Source organism: Trachymyrmex cornetzi, unplaced genomic scaffold, assembly GCF_001594075.2.
Source record: "Trachymyrmex cornetzi isolate Tcor2-1 unplaced genomic scaffold, Tcor1.1 scaffold16, whole genome shotgun sequence".
Classification (NCBI taxonomy): Eukaryota; Metazoa; Arthropoda; class Insecta; order Hymenoptera; family Formicidae; genus Trachymyrmex; species Trachymyrmex cornetzi.
Window position 1 is genome coordinate 4,234,750 of NW_017296201.1, and position 20,668 is coordinate 4,255,417.

The 20,668-nt window shown below is 36.8% G+C and overlaps 1 protein-coding gene across 1 annotated transcript in view; it reads left to right on the plus strand.

Moving 5' to 3' along the window:
• Positions 1-6,270: 6,270 nt before the first annotated feature.
• Positions 6,271-20,668, plus strand: part of Sema2a (Semaphorin 2a) — a 344,149-nt gene continuing 329,751 nt past the window's right edge. The window contains exon 1 of the mRNA XM_018503972.1: positions 6,271-6,337. The gene's annotated coding sequence lies outside the window, so the exon portion shown is untranslated. The remainder of the gene's footprint in view (positions 6,338-20,668) is intronic.

Here is a 20,668-nt window from a genome sequence, read left to right on the forward strand (position 1 = left end):
CAAAGCTGCTTTTCCTGCTGAACGCAGCCATTATTTCTATTATTATCGCTGTTGTATGACATTGTATGTAGGGTTATATTTTATATTATATCTCTTCTGGAATAAAATATCTTTTTACATGTAAACAGAGTAAAGATATTTTTAATACAAACGTATTCGTAACTAATTTCAAAGTTGTTAAGATATTATTTATTCAAATTTTCTAAGAATTTTCTAGAAAAAATGAAACATTATCGCAAATCAGGATAAATTAAGAAAAATTATAAATTTAAAATTTATTATGTACTAAACTTCTATATAATTCTGTACTAACCGTTTTATGTAATATACTACTTAATATATACTATATTCTTTGTATTACTATATTTTATATATTGTTTTCGATACAGAAATAGAAAATGTAATATATGCAAGGAAAGAAGTATATTACATAAAGAGAAAATATTTAACACAAGTATATTTAAAAAATAGAATAAAATATTCTTTTCCATAAAACTATTAATCTGTAATGAACTTAAATTTCTATAAAGATTATTAAATATCATTACAGAAGAGAGACAGTAAATATACTAAATGCAATAAATGCAGTAGCTTTCACATCTACAGCTTTGATTTTATTGTTAATATTAAAAAATCACTTCGTGCATGTATAGGTTATAACATAATAATAAAAGTTTTCAAAATTAATCAATTTTATGTAAGAATAATTATTAAATTGAAATAAAATAAAATAGTAATAGTATAGTGGCTTCAAAAATGAATTTGATAAATGTAAATATGCCTGTATGGACCTCTACGAATGTTGCTGCGAAAATTGTATATTCATAGCGCAATGAATACAATTCACAAACCAATTGGAATCAAACAAAATTAAAGTAAACGCAAACGTTTCAACTCTGGATTTCAATCCTTTTCAGTGCACAAATCACAGTGTATACTTAAATTATACCTATCGAGCTGTGTCTATCATCTTACAAATATTTACGCACCAATATTCGCGGAGGCATGTATAGGCCTTTTACTTTTATTCGAGAAATTGTTAAGTGCATGTTTTTTTGTATTGTTTACAGACAAAATGCGCATCATAGAGTCCACAAAAAATAAGGGAGAAATACAGACGTATCTTGATTGCCGAACAGAATGTAATACAGAAGTATATACTTTTGCATGGACTATTGCTAATTTTTGGAACATTTATAGATTTATTAATACTTTAATATCTACTGAGATTAAAGATCATTTCTTCATTAAGATGTGCATTGATAAGGAACATCACAAATTACGCTTTTCTATTCGAACTTTTACCAAACATCATATTGATATTAACAAATATAATATTTGTATCCAAAGTACTAAGGGAAAAGTTTTGGAAACAAACTGGAAAACCTTTCATTTAAATATTGATCCGTTATATGAAGTATGTGTCAAAACTCTTTGCCTAAACGAGACGACATATTTACCCAACAACACTCTGTCAGTACACTTTATGTTTCAATCATATACAAATATATCACATAATACAGTGTTTGAATGTATACCAGTGACATCAAAATTAACGGCTACGAATAATTTCGCTTCCGATAACTCCAATTTATTCGTGACGTTTGTAGTAGATGGAAAACGTCTTCGTATAAATAAATCATTAATATGTGCGGCCAGTTCTGTCATTAATAATATATTAAAAAAGTGTAATTCAAAAGAGAATGAAGAAGAGGAAATAGAAATAATTGATATAACATATGATATTTTCAAGCTTGTAATATACTATATAGAAACTAGGGGTTTGTTTGAATTAAATTTAGGTGCAGATGATGATACACATAAAAATATATTATTTAATCTCATTTCAGCAGCTGATAAATTTAATATAAAAGATCTTAAAGTAATGTGTGAAACACGTATAATAAAACACGTAACAAAAGAGAATGCTTTAAAATATTTAGATTCTGCAATTAGTAGCAATGCAGTGTATTTGGCGAGTTATGCAAAAAAATTAATCAAATTACACTTAGATGATTTCATAAACACCACAGAATTTTTAGAGAAAATTAAAAATAATCCTACAATATTATCTGATATCTTGAAAGAAGAATTCATTAAAGAAGATGCTACTTTTGATTAAATAACGATTACGTATTATTCATAGAAAATTAAACTAAATTTTAACTCTAAATTAGATTTTCAGAAAAAGAAAATATATTTTATATGTAATTATGTGTACATTCACACATAATTATATACAACACTTTTTTTACAAAGTATGATATTTTGCATTGATTTTTAAATTAATGCAACATATCACATACTTTTAATAATCTCAAAGTAGTTTCCAAAAATTTTAATTACTTTATTGCGCATATAGATTAACTTGCAAATGTGTATCAATTACGTGTTTACACCGTATTAGCACAATTGAAACTTTTGCTATAGGTATATCTGTATAAAACAATCAAATAAAAAATATTGTTTAAAATTTATATTTATGTATTAGGGTATTATTTAAGACACATTTGCTTATAGTAATGCTATATTTGTATATGATATTCGGTGAAATTTTTTAAATCAATAATTCAACGTCTTTGGATATAATAATATTTATTGTAACAAAAATGGTTTTTAATTTTGTTTCATATTAAAAACATTTTAGAAAAATGTAAAAAAATATTTCCTATTATATGTATAAGCGTCTATATTACTCAATAATGTAATCTGCATATATTTCTGAAAAATAATGTTAATAATTTTTATTGTAAAATAGTTATCAATATAATATTAAAGTAGACACTTTTTAAGGCCATGTTCCAAAATTCACTGCCAGTACTAACAACAACAAAAAAACAATTTTATCGAGCTCTTATTAATAAAAATAATATTACAATAAAAACCGGACAAATTAGAGCTAAAACACGGTTGTTATTTGTATCCGTTATACAAAAAATTTTCCTTTCTATTTATTCATATTACGTACAATAGTTGATCCACTATTGTATGTAATCTGAATAAATAGAAAGGAAAATTTTGTATATAACGAACACAAATAACAACCGTGTTTTAGCTCTAATTTGCCCGGTTTTTATTGTAATATTATTTTTTCTAAAAACAACATGTAATGTAAATTTTTAGCACTAACAGTGAATTTTAAAACATCGTTTAAATATATTCTATTTGATTAATTTATTTAATGAGATTACAATTATCTTTCAAATATTTTGTTTTGTGATAATGATCTGGATTACGATACTACACTCATATTATAAAATTTGAATTTGAAACTTAGGCTGAGAAAGTCGAACGGTAACGATATATAATGTAAGAAATGTATGCAAAGGCTACGTATGACTGTGATTTGTTGCAAAACTGCCGATTTGATGTAGTTTCAATTTTTATTCTGAATAGATATATATCGATACCATTCAATATTGCACATAAATCTTGTCGCGAATCAATCTGATTCAAATTTCTTGTATATCCCTTTCTTTCCTCAAGAAGTGTTACATTGATAAATATTATCTGTCATATATAGAACATGAACGGCCTTATGAAATTTGTACCTTCTATTATAAGTTAGATCTTCACTTGCAAAATTGATTATTCTGTGTTAATTTAGCTATAACCGGTATTCATTCTGAAATTTTTTTAATTAGTATTCGCGGGTCTAAATGTATTTTAAATTAATATTGCTTTGCTTAAAGTTAATATAATTAAACAATTTTTTTAAACAATTTTAAAGATCAAAATCCGAAGAATAAGTTTATATTATTTAAAATTATGTAAAGCTGTGAAAAAACATTTGTTATAAACAAATTTTTACAACGTAATTAAAAAGAAAATCCGGTTCTCTTGTACCCGCGAATATTGATCAGGATTTTTATCTTAAAATAATATTCATTTTTATTACTTTATTGTGCATATAGATTTGGAAAATGTGTAATTATATATTGTAGTTTTATATTATGTTAACACAATTAGAATTTTTATTATATGTGTATAAACCAAACAAAAAATATCATCTGTAAATTGCTTAAGATATATTTATACCTCTAGAAATATGCGATATTTATATGAATCATTTAAAAGAAACTTTTTTGTGGTTTATAATTTAATTTTGTCTTTTGATATATTGTAATATTATAATATTATGGAATATAGTAAAAATAGTTTTCAATCTTTTTATAGATATCTTTTTAAAAGATTTTGTAGAGATATCTTTTTAAAAGACACGAAAACATTATTTTGTATCATACATAGATTGTATTATTATTAAAAAACTTCATATATTGAAAGAAAATAAATAAATAAAAATAATAATGTAATATCTTTTATTGTAAAGGTTACTAATATCATTTAATATTAAAGTAAACACTTAATAAATATATTCCATTTGTTTAATTTTTTAACGTGATTGCGACATAATAATTTTCTGATCTATTTTTTATAATAGGTTTCTTAATATTTTGAACTAAATTCTAAGAAAATACATTAAAAATTACAAACCAATAAAAACGTAAAAAATTAATGTTTTTATAATTTAAAATATATTAAACAATACAGATTTCTTTTTTATATTCTTTTGGACGTATTATTTATAGTTTTTTAATTTAAGGATCTTTTAATGAGTTCGTATGAGAATTATGTCCTTCAATGTTCAGGCGAGCGCGAGTGAGAATAAAGTACAAATAAAATCAGATATGTATCTACTTTATATTTGTAAGATCCTCTATTTTAGGTAATTTATTAATGATAAGTCTCTGTACAATTTTGATATCGTCATCGTATGCAGTAATCACCGTTGTTAATAGAACGTTATCGTTGGTTTCAGTCGGTTTCGTAACCGCGAGAGGGTTAATGCGATGTGCACGTTTATACCGTACTGCAAATGTCGTTTGAGATATCTGCTCTAAGACCGCAATTCACGGAGAAGGCGAGGATCTATAGCACAACAGACTGTTGGTTAGACGGAGTGCAAGCCTACGGAGTAGCGCAGAATGCGTTGTATCAGTGCACGAATAGCACGGGCTTGTCAGTGATAGAGCAGATAATATGTCAGATGAGCGCGAAACATAATGTACGTATCGCACCGCTAAGTGACGTTAAAATTATATACACGTTCCTTAACAATGATTCATCGCATGCTCGAAAGACGTAAGATTTGGAAGTTTCAAAAAAGAAAAATCCTTTCGCGCGGTAAGTGGATAAAATAAAGTATCGTTTTTGCGCATTTTTCATTTCGTTGAAACCGATTGTATTTGGACAACGGTTTTAAACGCCCTCAAAAACACAAATACTCGTAGCTGTTGTTACACGACATCGGCGTATATCCTGTATTTTACATATGACGTGAATTTTTTTTCAGTTTGTTGAATGATTTGCATTTTCCGGAAACCGGGATTTCGATACTGGTTTCCTATTGGTTTCGCGCGATATTCCGGATATCCGAAGTGCCAAAGTTCATTGCGCTTATAACATAGAACTACCGTTCCAAACCATTGTATATTATAATATCATCTACTTGAATACACCAGAGACTGCCGGAGTCTCCCACCCTGTATATTGGCTTTTTCTTTACGGTTTGTTTATATCGCATGCGCACAATCCACCCCCGAGAGCCGCCGACTCTCGTCCACCCTTCCAGTCGCCGGGAAGCGTGCGGATGTTTTGCATCGCTCGTCGCTCGGTCGTCGGATTTTCCTATCAGTGAAGGTGAACATCTGTCGTTCCTGTCGTCCGCACGAAAATCGATTGCATCAATCGTGTCGCGAGATCCTCACCGAGGTATATCAAAAATGTGGCTACGACGCGATAAAATGGTGACGTACGAAATTTCCGAGTTTTCAAAACGACCTCAAACAGTCTGAAGCACAGACTAGAATTAATATCGATAATTCGCTACCGAGAACGCGGGATTGTGTTATTCCATAGCGCTTCCAAAAATTTCTTATTCTCGCCGCGATCTATACTTTTGCACGAAACGCGGTGAATCTACAGTAATCAGAGGCGAGTTTTCATTTCGAGGAAGGATCAGTATTGAATAGTCGAAACGCAAGGGAGTGTAATTAGTTTCTGCAGATATAAATACGTTTCTACATTCTGATAAAGATATTTATTTACTGATGTACACAGATTATTAAAATTTTGGATGAGATAAACGTTATTAATCGCTGATTTGTGCAAATACGTGGCGAACGTGGATAAGGATTTCGGAGCAGTCGAGACTCATCGAAACTTTAACGCGTGCATATTGAAACATGGTGTATCTATGAAACTCATCGTGAATGAGCAAGTAAAGTGTCAGCCTCGAAACAAGGATTACGAGGATCGGCAACGACTCTACGCCACGGTAAGCTTTTCCTGGATAGCATGTGTTTCGTACTGCATGTTAAACATGCTCGAAGAGTTCTAGTACTTTTTGTCAAAGTATCACACGTTAATATTTATGAAAACTCCGTGCGGGGAAGACAATAAGTATCAGCGACACGTAGTTGTATTAAATTATAGCTGTGTCGGATAGATCTGTAATCGTCTTTGCTCGACGGCTTAACATACGTAAATGTCAGGTTGACAAAGTTAGCAGATGTAACACATGCGCTTACCAGCTTACTCGCCTCTATTACACATAACTGAAAGAAAAGAACTCGCGTTAAACTCTCACCGTGAGCTCTTTCCCGGAAAGAGATAATCTGACCGTTGATAACGCGCGTTTCGCGCGCGCCTCCGCGGACAATCCGCATTTATTGTATGGAGAGAACCTCGCGTTTGTGTACCGACATGTCGACGTAATCCGTTCTCTCGTAATAATCCATCAAAATAACGGCAGCGTTTTTGTCGGGGAAATTTTGCCCGATATTTTTTTCTTTATTATTATTACTTTTTTTTATGGCCTTTGACGCGGAAAGCGTCCGCATTTCAACGACGTACCGCACCCTTTTATCCTCGCACATTCTGTACTCATGCGTACCTGTCTATCGCGACGATATAGACGGCTAATTGAAATTCGGATAATGGGCAAACCGATAAGCGGCATTGTCCGTCGCTCCAAAACGAGGAAGGTGTTTTTGTCGGTGTTCTCCGCTATACCGTCGACGGGGAAATTCGTTTTCACGGCTCGTTATGGTTATCTCGATACGATGCGGTATTTCTATCGGGACTCGGCTGGCGGGCAATGATAATCCAGCCAGGCGACGCTGCGTCACCCTTACGAATATCGTTAGCAATTGGTTTTAGTGATAATGGGTATTCATTGACATTGATTGGACGCCCGTTAGACGGGACTAATTGATCCATTAGACGAACAAGGTCTTTCCTTGAGGGCTCGATATCGCGAAGGTCTTGCCAGCCTCGTTAGCACATCGTCGTTAACATCTTACCCCGTGCGACGCGCTCGCGCGCGCGCATCTTAATGGATAACAAAATTTATACGATAACGACAAGACAGGAGAAATATATGGAGCGTAAGATCACATTAATGGCGTCACAGTACATCCGAGATTCGTGACATTATAATCAATCTCTCGCAACCGCAGCGTTTCGACCGAGATACAGGTGAGAAGTAAAATATAACGTCGTAAAAGAAAAATACAGCTTTGTCGTCTTTTATCCTTTATTCCTGTACTTTGTTGCTTTTCGCTCCTGTCTTCAGCCGTCGCAATCATGGCCGCTCAACTGTGTTCACCTGATAATTTAGGTTTAGCCAGCGATTCGAATTTGCGTTAATGATGTCCGTATTATTAATTGCTATGCGTGCACGCGCGCGTACACTCACGTCGGCCCTCGTCATTTTGATATTGTATGTGTAAGCGGAACGAACACCATGGGTGGTCGCAATGGTGTTTTCAGCCGGACGATCGTCTTTCATCGTAATAAAAGAGCTACATAATTTAAAACGACCCGTCGGAGATAGGGACTTATAAATTGTTTCGGTCGCTAGGGTGGTCAACGTTATCGTGTTTATCGGAATTACGAGCGGCGATCTCATTGCATAAACCCTATGCGGGGACGCGCGTGGCGTCTTTATTGTTTTCCATGTTGCTATAGTATTATCCCTCGTGCGTAAATTCTATTCAAATGCGACAGCAATGCGACTTAATTCGCCGAAGCAAAGATTCATACGAGAGATCGAAATATATTAATCTCGATTAAGATCGAGTGATAAATTGCTGACCAAAATTGTGTACATCAATGCTTAAGGCCATGGCACATAAAAAACTTAAGGCAGCAAGACGTAAGCAGTAAGAAATCAACATATTGGATTGGCTACTGCTTACGTCATGGCCTTACGGACTCTACTGTGATTGGTCAATTCGCTTACTGATTATGTTTTAATATTTAAGTTTTTCTGTGTGCTATGGCTCTTACTAGTGCCCAGTAATACTCAAATAATGCCCAATTTTTATGTCCACTAACATAGTTAAATCTATAGTGTCAAATATAACCACTATTTTAGTATGACATAATAATATAATTGAGTAGGAAAATGGCGACTTACATTAGGTTAAATTTGACACTATATATTTAACAGTAAATGCCCTAATAATTCCCATTAATGCGCTAGTAATGCCCTAGTATTGTATAACCTCATACCTTATTATGATACACAATTCTGTCAAATAATGCCCAGTAATTCCTCAAATATCACAATACCTTCGGCGATTTTACTCTTCGATTTTAATGAACGCAGTGATAAAAGACTGAAAACGACATATATACGTATATGTATACGTTGGTTTTGTATATGTATGTGTTCTATCTATATTTGCTGATGTTAATTAAACGAAAGTACTTAGTGGTTTAAATATATCTGTGTATTCGTACATTTATTACAAGCTATAGCTGTTTCTTCATAAACGCGGATCTTGATTGAGCTCGAATCGTCAAACTGAAATATCCGTCCGTAAAGCGCGAAAGAGATTTGCCAATTTATTTTCTCATATTTTACGAATGGGACGAGATGACCAGTCTGAAAGGTATGAGACACGATTAAGCTGGCAAGCGTACATATCTGATGGAAGGTTCGCAAATCCGCAATCGGTTTCTCGATTTGCGGAAGGAATTAAAGTTGGTCAGCGTCTGTTTGCACAAGTCATCGGCTGAGCGTAGTCCATTTGTTCGCATCGGCCAATAGAAATAGAGATTCGGTATTCGCGTAAACGATAGAGAACGGATAAATATATCGGTGTCGCGAAGCACCGTTTGTACAACCGCGGATGATTTAACAATATCGATTGCAATCGATATGCCGTACGCGCGCGCGTCATTCCCAATGTTTTAATTATTCGGAAATGATTCCGTTCTGAGCCAGACAATATTCTATATTCCGACGTAACGGTAATATTCCATTTCGTTTTGCTAAAAAATTCCAGCTTCACCGAAACCTGTAATTACTCGTTCGTGAAACCATCAACTGGATACTCGAGCCATTGCGTGCTAACATTTCCGTGTTACACGCAATCGTTTTAAATTAACAATGTATTCGAATTACGCCGCTTATACATCAATCGATCGCTTCGGACAAACCGCTGTTCATTTATCATTTTTACGAACTACGCGGGCGGAGCCTTTTTCCAGCCATTCAAAAATTCACACCACGAGAGCTTCCCGTTCTGTCCCTTTCTTACTCCCTGACTTCCTCTTATTTCTGTCTCTCTTGCTCCGGATCAGTCTGTCAGAATTCACCGGACCGGCGAGATGATCGAGCGCTTAAATATGTAGCACCCATCGTCTCGCACCCTTTTCGTGTTTTTCGCCTCTGGAACCGCGTCCGGAATTCCGTAGGATGGAAGGCGTCGTACCATTGACGATATCGTGCCGTGTGGTGAGCCAGCGAGAGATACATTTTTCAGAATTTTTCACGATTCTTCGCGCCAACGGTATGCGCGATTCGCCGCGAAAGAGGAAGAGTCATTCGTTCGCTCACCCGTTCGACCGTTCGTTCGTTCGCTCGTCTGTCTGTCCATCTATTCGTTCATTCATTCGTTCGCTCGCGGCGAAGGGAACGTTGGATCTACCTACGCGGGCAGATGCGCTGCTCCCGCGTCTGCGAATCGATATGCATTGTCTTCGTCTCTTCTCTTCTTGTTCTCCGTCTTTCTCCAACCGTCGGTGTCCGCGCTACCCAACATCGTCCGTCTTTGTCGCGCATAGCGATTTCTCGCTCGTCGGTTCTATGTCGTTTCGCACTCTCTGATGCGCCGGCGGTTTTATTTGATCACCCTCTTATGTTTTATTGAGCAGCTTCTTCGTTCGCGCACAGTTTGTTTTTTTTTTATGGTCACTACCGGAAACAGCTGTGTCTGTGATTTCTGGGTTTAACGCCGTCGCGTTGCCCGGGCTCGATTCCCGGATGTGCCGCGCCCGCGCTAGGGGTACCGATGGATTTTTATGCGACGAAGAAATCTGTTGGCGGAGCAAGCAAATACGATCGCGAGGAATTCAGGCGTAAGGGATTATGATGATATACCGATAGATTTTTATGTGGCACAGCAAACGTAAGGGGACGGCCGCGGAATTCTGAAGGGATGAAGATATAAACATGTAATTATTATATGACTTGTACCCGTTTCCATCAATATAGATTAACTTTAATCTCGATTCAACTTATTCTTCATCTTTTTTAATTATTAAAACTAAAAAAAGATGAAGAGTTACACTATTAAAAATGTCATGAAATTTAATATACTTTTAAGTTACACGATTTGAACTTAATTTCATGACATTACATTAAATTTCATGTATTATTTATAACGAAAGTATATTTGTGTACATGTACATGAAATTTAATGTATTTTTCATGAAAATTTATGAAATTTAATGTACTTTTTATAAAATTTTATGAAAAGTACATTAAATATTATAAATTTAATGTACACGTTCATTACAATTAAGTAACTACTGTAACTTAATTTTCAGTTAAATCATACATTACTTTTAATTTCGTTCATATAACCACGAGCTTCATTTACATGTAAAGGAGGCTCGTGGTTACATTTCTAACAGTGTAGTTAAACCTAAATTAAAATTAAACAGACATTTTTTAGATCCGGTTAATCAATGTAAGATTAACTTTAATCTCAGTTTAACTTATTGTTTCTTTTGTTTTAATTTTTAGAAATGCACTACAAATAAAATCTTTGTGTCTTCGCTAATTATTATAAGTATATATGTCGTACATCATCAAGGCTGGACATGAATTTGAAATACTTTACTTGAAAAATAGTATTTGTAGGATAATTATATTTTATATTTCAGCACAGAGCACATGAAAATATTTTGTATTTTGTATTTCAAATACTAAGGTTGATGCTCAATCTTATTATTCGAAATACAAAATACAAAAAACTTTCAACTTTTGATTTTAAATATGTAATACTTTCATGTGCTCTCTCTCTCTCTCCCTCTGAAGTACAAAATACAAAATACATTTGTATTGCAAATAATGTGCTTTAAATAAAAGTATTTCAAATATATGCCCAGCTCTGCGCCGTACACTGTACTCAAATCTATAGTGTCAAATTTAACGTAATGTGAGTCGCCATAGTGTCAAATATAACCATTATTTTAGTATAAAATAACGATATTATTGAGTAGGAGCAGTGGCGACTCACATTAAGTTAAATTTTACACTATAGATTTAACAGAGTACATTGTTCAATATAAATGAAGCAATAATCTACTTCTTTAAGTTAAATAATTTTGTTATTTTTTACATCCATATGTCAAAATGTAAATCAATCTATTTCTGTGGTTAGTAGCAAAGTAAATCATCCATATTACGTATGCATACAATAAATATCTAATAAAATTTTAGTCAAACTTAATATATTTTCTTGAGTTAAAATGTTTAACTCCAATGTTTTAGTCAAATTAATAACATATTGGCTAAGAGCAGTGGCGAGCTATAAAAATAATTAAAAATAATTCAAATTGGATATAATTTAACATTATTACTGTAAGTAATTAGTTATAGGAAGAAATATAACATATTTATTAATTATATATTCTACGATGGTATAAATTACAGCGTTTCTATTCGAATAGTCCGGATATTGGGAGCCGGATATTGTAATATCTCGGCGTTGCAATCGTTTTCGCCATCGTTTGTTAAGGATAATATTTGTATATTCTGAATGAAAGGGAACGTTAGCCGTAGTTGAAACATGTTTTAATGTAACGCGATATATAGCGGTAGAGTTGCTTAGCGTGTAGCGGGATAAACATCATAACGTAAGAGGCTGCATCGCTTCCTGTTTGCGAGTCTACATTAAAATGCACGGTCGGCGATTTTTTAAAGTCGCCCCGCGCCCCCTGCGTTCCAGCTGCGTCCTAAGCGATGCGGCACAATATTTCACGTACGCGTATACTGCATCCTCATTAGAAAACGCTCGGGTTCCCTATGAATGTAAAATAAATGTAGTTTCCAGTATTATAGTTTTTTTTTTAACGTTTGTCCCGTCGCTTTTAATAATAATGTCGCACATCGCTTACGCCACTAGCCACATTAAAAAGTTACTTTAAAAGCTGTAATTATTATGATTTAACGGCATATATAGTAAAAGCCCTTGTTTTCATTTTTATGACACGAGGTATGCTTAATCACGAGATATCGTATAAACAGAAGTGAGATGCTTAGTTTAAGACTGAGCTAAACTTTTTATACTTTCTCGCGTTCAGTGTGATTCTGCCGAGGAAAACGAGTTCGACAGAGTTGGAAAGGATGGTTAGGGAACGTGGAAACTCCGCCGATTCGGTATCGTCATTGAATCTACTGGTTCTCGGAAGAGATGTACCCATTGAAAGCTTTCTTTTCGGGTCGCACCTGACCGATCGACTTATCGTAAGTTTCAACCTTTCTGCACCGGAAAAGGCAGGAAATGGACGGCGGGACGGATAGGAGGAACGAACGAGTTCGGCGAAGAAAACAGCGAGTTTCGTAGAATACGGATTTCCTGAATAAGAATGAGTTCGGCGGCGCTCAAAGGCACTGTCGGCCCAGAGGGAGGGTAGGAAGTGCCAAATAGACTTATTTCGATGTTGCGGGAAGGAAGAGAATCGGAAAGTTTGCGTCGGAGATATAGAGTGAAGTTTTGAGGTACGACAAGGCAAGCATACAATTCTGTACAAGACGTAATGCTTAAGTGATAGAATTCGCTTTGAAATTCAACAAAACGAGCTCGATTTTGACAAAATGTGAGTAGCTACCTAATTGAATGTAATCATAAAAATTGATGCATCAAGAGTGTCGGAACAGCCGAGTTGCACGTAAATGACCTTATTACATATCACAGCACGTGCGATCAGTGACCACTCCGGCGTAGATGAACAATCGTTTATGCCACCAACGTTCTCCGATTATACCTATACCTCTTACCGAATATGTCCACCGGGTGCTCTATCCGAAGGATATCTACCTTGAGTTCACTGAGTGAATCCCTCTATCCGGATCCTTGTACTATGCGAGAAGATCTCAAAGGTCTCGCCGAACGGCCCCGACGCATAACCTTATAGTCTCGTCGTAAAAATGCAAAGCGCCCCGTGCGAATAAAAAGCTCCCCCGATCGGCGCGAACCTCATGAAACTTTCAGAAGGTGCGACTATGGTGGCGGTGGCGAGGGATGTTGCGTGCGGAATGCGTTCATCTCTGCTTTTTCTCCACCCAGCGCACTATTTTTTTTTTCCTTCCCATCCCGCTTCCGGCGGAAGAGCTTGTGTACTTCCGCGGCGGCGTTCTACGTGACAATATACCCTCTCTGTTCGACGGTATTACCTATGTACCCTTCCTTTTACCTGCGATGTGTCCACCGGGCAAGTTCCAAAAGTCCTACAATCACTCGCGACTCTACAGAGATGGAGAACGTGCGAATATCTGATTTTCAGGGCTTCCCACTTTCCCTTCTTCTCCCGGGCTTTATTTGATTTTCTACGAGAGTCTACCGTTCGTTTCTCTTTCGATTTTTCTCCGATGTTTGTCTTTGCGTGAATTATTCAACCACTTGTTTCCTATTCTTTGTCTCTACTTTTTATTTTTCTTTTTTTTTTTGGTATCTCTTCGCACGAAAGCAAAGAGACATACAATTGTCCAGTATTGCTGTTTCCACATGACAATCCTCTCTTTTTTTTTAATAATTGTGAATAACGATTTTTTTGCTTTAAACTACAAAGAGTATTTGATTGTTCATACTTATTTGTGTAATATTTTTCGCAACTTTTCGTCGCTTTACTTTTTCCTTTACATCGTCTTTTTTGTCACAGTTTCGACTTTATCGATCCAGGTTCGTGGTGGAATTCCTTTTTATTTTCAAACGCCATTATTACTCGCTCGAGCTCGCCATGTAATTCCATTTGAACTTCCGCTGTGGCCAGCTACGTGACATCCTACAGATCTTTTTTCGACGACAATTTTGCAGGACAGGTATTTTGTATTTCGAACAGTTAGCACCAAGACACCAGAAAACTTTCGTCTTGCTGAATATGGTTTAAATTCGTCAACGTTATTCGCGTTGATTAGCGCTTTTTCCTTTTCGGGATCAACACGTCTTACCACAATAATAATTGTTCTGATGATAATAATTCTTCTTTTGATAAATGTCTCACATGTAACGCCTACAGCGATAATGACTTGAGATACACGCGAATCTATTTTTCTTACTTTCTCCCTTGTTTCCGATCCTTCAAGAAAAAGATGCATTTACGGCAAACAAGTATGAGTATGACGTTCGTATTTCTCAGTTCGACGATTCATCTTCACTTATTACATCCAGAAGTTTCTTGCTAAGAGAATACGAAATGCAGACTTCAAATCAATATATCGGTAAGCCGATATTATATTTATGTGGGTGGCTTTAAAAGGATATATTTTTTTTATATATGACAAGATTTATTGCTTATTTACGAATAAAACACGGTATTGTTCTTAGTGCTAATAAATTGTAGAGCTGCTTTATATTTTCGGTATAATACGCGCTCAAATCTTCATCTCAATTTCTCGCTTCTTACTTTTCGCTTATATTCACAAGCACACGGCTTCTCTCGCTATACTGTATAACGTCAAGTCGTTTGTACCTTTTTCTTTTTTTTTTTTTTTCTTAAGCAACCGTTCCAACCAAGAGCGGCTCTCCTTTATTTTGTGAAATTCTTAGCAGAAGTCTCGAGAAGTTGTCACAGCTCCGCGCGATAACTTCTAAGCAACGAAGCGAGGTTGGAACTTTTTCCCCGAGAAAGAAACAACCGCGGCGACGGAATACTTCCCTTTGCACTTTGTTCATGAGAGACGTCCGCTAATTCCATTTTCTTTCCTGACATTTAATGGAAGCGAGCGTCTCATCGGCGCGTATACTTCCGTTCGATGAATCAGGTTCGGAATTTTTCTTCATTCCGTGGGATTTCGGACAAAGTCTTAAGAAGTTCTGAACTCTTCGGCACGACTTCTCAGAAAGAAGGGATAAGTGAGAACTTTTCCTCGTTAAACGAAGAATGATATTCGCTTTGTCTATCGTTTTTCTTCGACATCATTCTCATTTCTTCTTGATTATATTCCGTTTCCTCGTATATAAATGCACGTTTCTCGTTGCTCAGCGTCGTTATAAACGTCATATCGATCTTACAATGTAAAAAATATGTATATTATATTATAATCATTATTTCATATTATAAATGTCATTTTTTATTTAAACTGTTTAACTCTAAAGAATTTAGGAAGATATAAATACTATTTTATCTTGTTATAATTTACATTTTAAATAAAATTAATATTTATAATTATATTAATAATGATATAATAAATATATTTGTTTATTACATAATAAATATATTAATAATTATATAATAAATATATTTGTTATTTTATAAACAGTTTGTTTTTGAAGTAAACGAATAGAATATATTTTCAGGACGGAGACTTATTTTCGCGAAGAAAGAGTCCATCGTCTCAGACTCGTTTGCCAAGAAAATCGACTATACCGCCAACTATCGCGTCCACAACCATATACAGTTTTCTTTACAATGGTCGTTGCCGAAAATGGTGCGTTATGTGGTATATCTTCTTCATTGTTCCTTTTCTTGGACTTTCAGGCGATAAAAACGTAGCTACCAACATAGGGATGAATGCATCGAGTTTCTTACAGTGGCGTCACTTTGTGTGAAGTAAAGACGATCGGAAATAGGACGAAAGAAACATTGCGTGTGAAATGTTTTCTTCTATACACTTCCGTCCTTTGTACCGTATCTTACTTCTTGTCATTTCTATGGGATAGCGAGCGATTATCACGAGACTTTGCGCTACGCTTCAAGCGTATTTTTAATATCCCTTTTCTTTTGCAAAACTGTCAACTAGAAGTGTACTAACGAGATAATACGCTGCCTTACGTCAAGGAAGATATACTAAACCCTTCTTGACAGGTTCGTTCGACTTACAGGTGGGATTCAAGAAGCTCGGGTGTAGTACAGTCACCGTAGTTAAGATGTTATCGTATCTCACCATGGTGAGCTTCCGGGGGATTCCCCATGGTCAACCTGCGGGTATATCTCCGTTGATCTTGTTCTCCGTTCCGTTCCTTCATCTTCCCGTCTATGCCACTTCCACTACTTCTATACTCTACTGTAATCTCTTTGATAACTCAACCTTCTATTCTTACCGATCATCGCTTCAATCTGTAACTCTTTGTATAATTTTCTATTTTCGTCTATCGTTTTGTCGAGTAGGCATCGTGTGGACGACATAACTACAGATTAAAATGATGATTTACGGCAAATAGCGTGAAATCGATAGAACATTTCTTCCTAAAACATTTCAGTCTCCCTCGACAGAATTCTCCGATTCTTTTTTATACCAAGATTCTTCTTATCTGCAATCCTCTAACTGCTGTTACACGGACGACCGCCTGCCTTCCGAACGTGATAGATAGTGCTGCAGGGGACAGCGGTCAATGGTCCATAGGTCTGATCAAAGGGCACCACTGACTTTGAAGGTGCCCATAAATCCGACTTTATGGGGCAAATTTCAATTCTTTATCGGAAAAAAATTGGGACTATCGTATAACATTAGAAGGAACTCGATCGGTCCCGTAACAAATTTATTTTCGGAATATGACATTCTTTGCGTGACAATGTAACGGAAAAATAAATAATCAATTGTGTGTGGAAATTTTCCGTTTTTTAATGCCTCGTAATTTTATAATATGCTACAATTACTAGCTTAATAAATTAGCCGTATTAAAATAAATTAATATATGTTTATGGGAAAGCAATAAAAAAAAATAGAAAGAATAGAACGTCAAAAGACGTATTGCTTATCAAACAATTTACCTCCAATTTTTAGACAGACAGAAATCAAAGAAATATTTTACAACAGTGAGTGAAACCATTAGAAGCATACAAATGATACAAAAAGAGAATTGTTATGAATGAGTGAACGCTCTGCTGCTTCGCAAAATCGAAATTAATGCGTAACTGGATTCAGGCGTTGTGCCAGATATCTAGAACTGACACGATTCTTTTGCCGTTAACAGCCCGCAGTTAGCCGGTTCGCTAAATCGATACCGCCCGCGAGTAAAACGAGGAGAAAGGGAACAACAATTAGCGTTCTGATACGAGGAATCAATTGAGGAGGCAGAAAGAAAGGAAGAAATCTCTGGCTCGAGGTAATTGGTCTCGACCCTTGAATTTCCGCGACTAAACTCGTCAAGATATTCGAGCAAATCCTTTATGACGAAGGGCTTCTCGCTCGTTGTGTTTCCGAGACGCACGAAATACAGAAAACGAATTCTCCTCTCTCGAAATAAACGGGAAGATCTCCGCAAAGGTAGAATTCGTCGTTTTCTTTTTTCACACATCCCTATATAAATATACTTTTTAAATATCTATAATATAATTTTTGTATCAAGTGATTCCGAGTTCGACATAATCCTTCGCGCTTTAGCAATTCTTTATCGATGCAAAGAGCGAGCTGGTCGACACTTTGACGATGAAGAGAAGAATTTTAAACTCCGCACGCCCCTCCGCTTTATCGACCTGCCTTCTCTCGCCCGGTTCTCGCTACTCACGCTGCTCGTACCGCCGAAGTACCCCGTGGCATCAATCTTGCATAGAATCCTCGAATTTACGGCTCTCGTCCCGCGCGCTCGCGCTGAATTACATTCGACGGACGCCGTAGAATGGCTGCGACTATCTCTACATCCGGCGTCTATTCGCGTCGCTGCATCGCCGCGTACCTATATAACGCACGTCTGTTTTACCGCTCCTCTGTTCTCCTCTGTTCTCCGCCGGGGCGATTTCAGCGACGATGAGATTAGCTCGATAAGCGACAACCGCACGGCTGAAATAAAGCGGTGCCAGCTGTATTTCGGCCGGTGCTCTCCGCTCACGTGCGACTAATCGCGTGAGCGATGTACGGGAACTCGCGGAAACAAGGTAATCCGCGAGTATAAATGTATAATTCCCATCAACATTAATGCCGTTTTCACCGAGAGGGGCCGCTCAAAATCATGACCATCGTTAAATTTTCTGAACTGCATGATCACGCACGTACGCACGCATGCACGCAAAACAGAAAAATACACGCCCTTTAAAATGCGACGCCGCGCCGCCGGTTTCGTCTGCAGAATTTCCACTGGTGGAAACTCTTAAAGTGTCATTTCGCGCGGAAAGTCTCCTCCGTCTCTTTATTCTCTTACTTCGTCATTCTGCTATTCATGTCGCACAACTGTAGTCAAATAAATGCTCGGGAAATAACAAGCGATCAAACGGTGGCTCAATAAGTTATTGTTGTCCCGTAAAGAGTCAATTTGTACAGTGTAAAGAATGGAGGTACTGCCATGCAACACTTGTTATCGGATATTCCGTGGGTAATTTTGCAGACGTTGTCCGCCGCATAGAGGCGATTTTTCTTGCCCGGCAATACACGTCCACGCGTATATAGTAGCGGAACAATATCAAAGGGAAAATCCCGTCGACCGTAATCTAGATTTTCAATCTCGTAACAAATCGTATTATTCTACGGTTAAACACGTCATTTATATCATTCCACTCTGTTTAAATCGTCTCGCATTATAAAGAGAACGTATTCCAATATTTCATACTGTGAAGAGAGACAATTTAGATAAACTCCATTCATGGAAAAAATGAGATTTTCATTATTTACGTTTTTAATGAAATTGATGATTTAAATGAGAAATATCATACATATCTTGCAGAATGTAATGCAACGTTCATACGCATATTGTATAATAATACGATGAATATACATACATGTAACTACATATGGCTGTTCTATCTGCATTTCAGTAGCGCGTTCGCCGCGATATATGATAAAGAATCGCTGTATATAAATACAAACGCAATACCCCGACAAGCCAGGAAGAGAACGTAGTGGGTGGGCGCCGATATAACTACTCGCTCGGGCTCGAATTTTTCATTCGCGAGGCTCCGCCAACGGTATATCTCGTCGACAATGGTGAATACCGGTTGAAGCCGGGTCGCGTCGTTGCATACGCGATTCACGGCGTGAATAAAGAAACGATGCGGTCTCACGGTACATGTGCGCCGTAAAAAAGGAGACGCGTCGCGTCGTCCCGGACACGTACAACGAACGCACAGATTTCACCCACATTTCCACGCTTGAGTCTTTATTTCCTCGTCAAGAGCGATAGTCCCTATCGACCGTAGTACTTGTTGCCAAAATAATGCTCCCGGCCAGGCCGTGGCTTCTACAGGAAAGCATAACAGCTCGAAATTGGAGGTAAATTAATGATCAGATCGGGCCTCGTGTTCGGCGAGTAATTACCGATCCCGCCGGGAGCCGATGGCGCCGGGTGTGGTGGGGGGAGAAGGGAATTAGCCAAACCTCCCTGTAATTTCTCGTTCATCCCTTTGCAAACTTGGTGGTGCATAGGGTTATTCCAAGGGCGTCCCGAGGTGATTGCGGGGAGAAGATGAAGCGGAGGTGGTGGTGGTGGTGGTGGCGGTGGCGGTGGCGGGAGTATAAAGAGACGGGATGCGTAGAGAGGGTTGCGGATGTAACGGAGGGGGTACGTAAGGGGGGAGTGAGTCTTACTTGGTGCGAAGGAGCAAGTTACTCCCTCCTTTCTCCCGGTAAGGGCTTCCGTGTAGTAGGTGAGTTATTGGCGTTACGTTAGACGTCACATGCAGCGCCGACCCGGCAAGCCTCCGCTCGAGAGTGCTCGCCGGTTTCCCTCCTATCTCACCGCGAGTAAGACGCAACGTCAGATGCAAGACAAACGTCTCAATCCTAAACGGAACGACGAGAATGACGCTTGTGACGACAGCGTATGAATCCTTCCGCGCGACTTCTCCGTTCAGTAAAGTCGTCGGAAGAAGCGAGGCACGCGTTCCCGTTCGATCTTTCCGAATCTGAAATCGAATGATGTATTCGACTGCAGCTTTACTCATTCCATCTATCGCGGATGATGACGCGTGAACGTATTCGAATAAAATAGATAATGAAATTTGAGTCTATATTAATCCTTAAATGCCACGCTTTATTTTATACAGGGACAGCATACTCATGCATTGTATAACATACGTCATTCAGTACAACGTACGTCATTCAATTTGATCGCTTGTAACTTTCATAAAAATGAACATATTGTTATAAATTTTATTTTTTCAATGGAAATATTGTTATAAAAATTATTAATTTTTTTAATTCAATTGGTACAAGCAC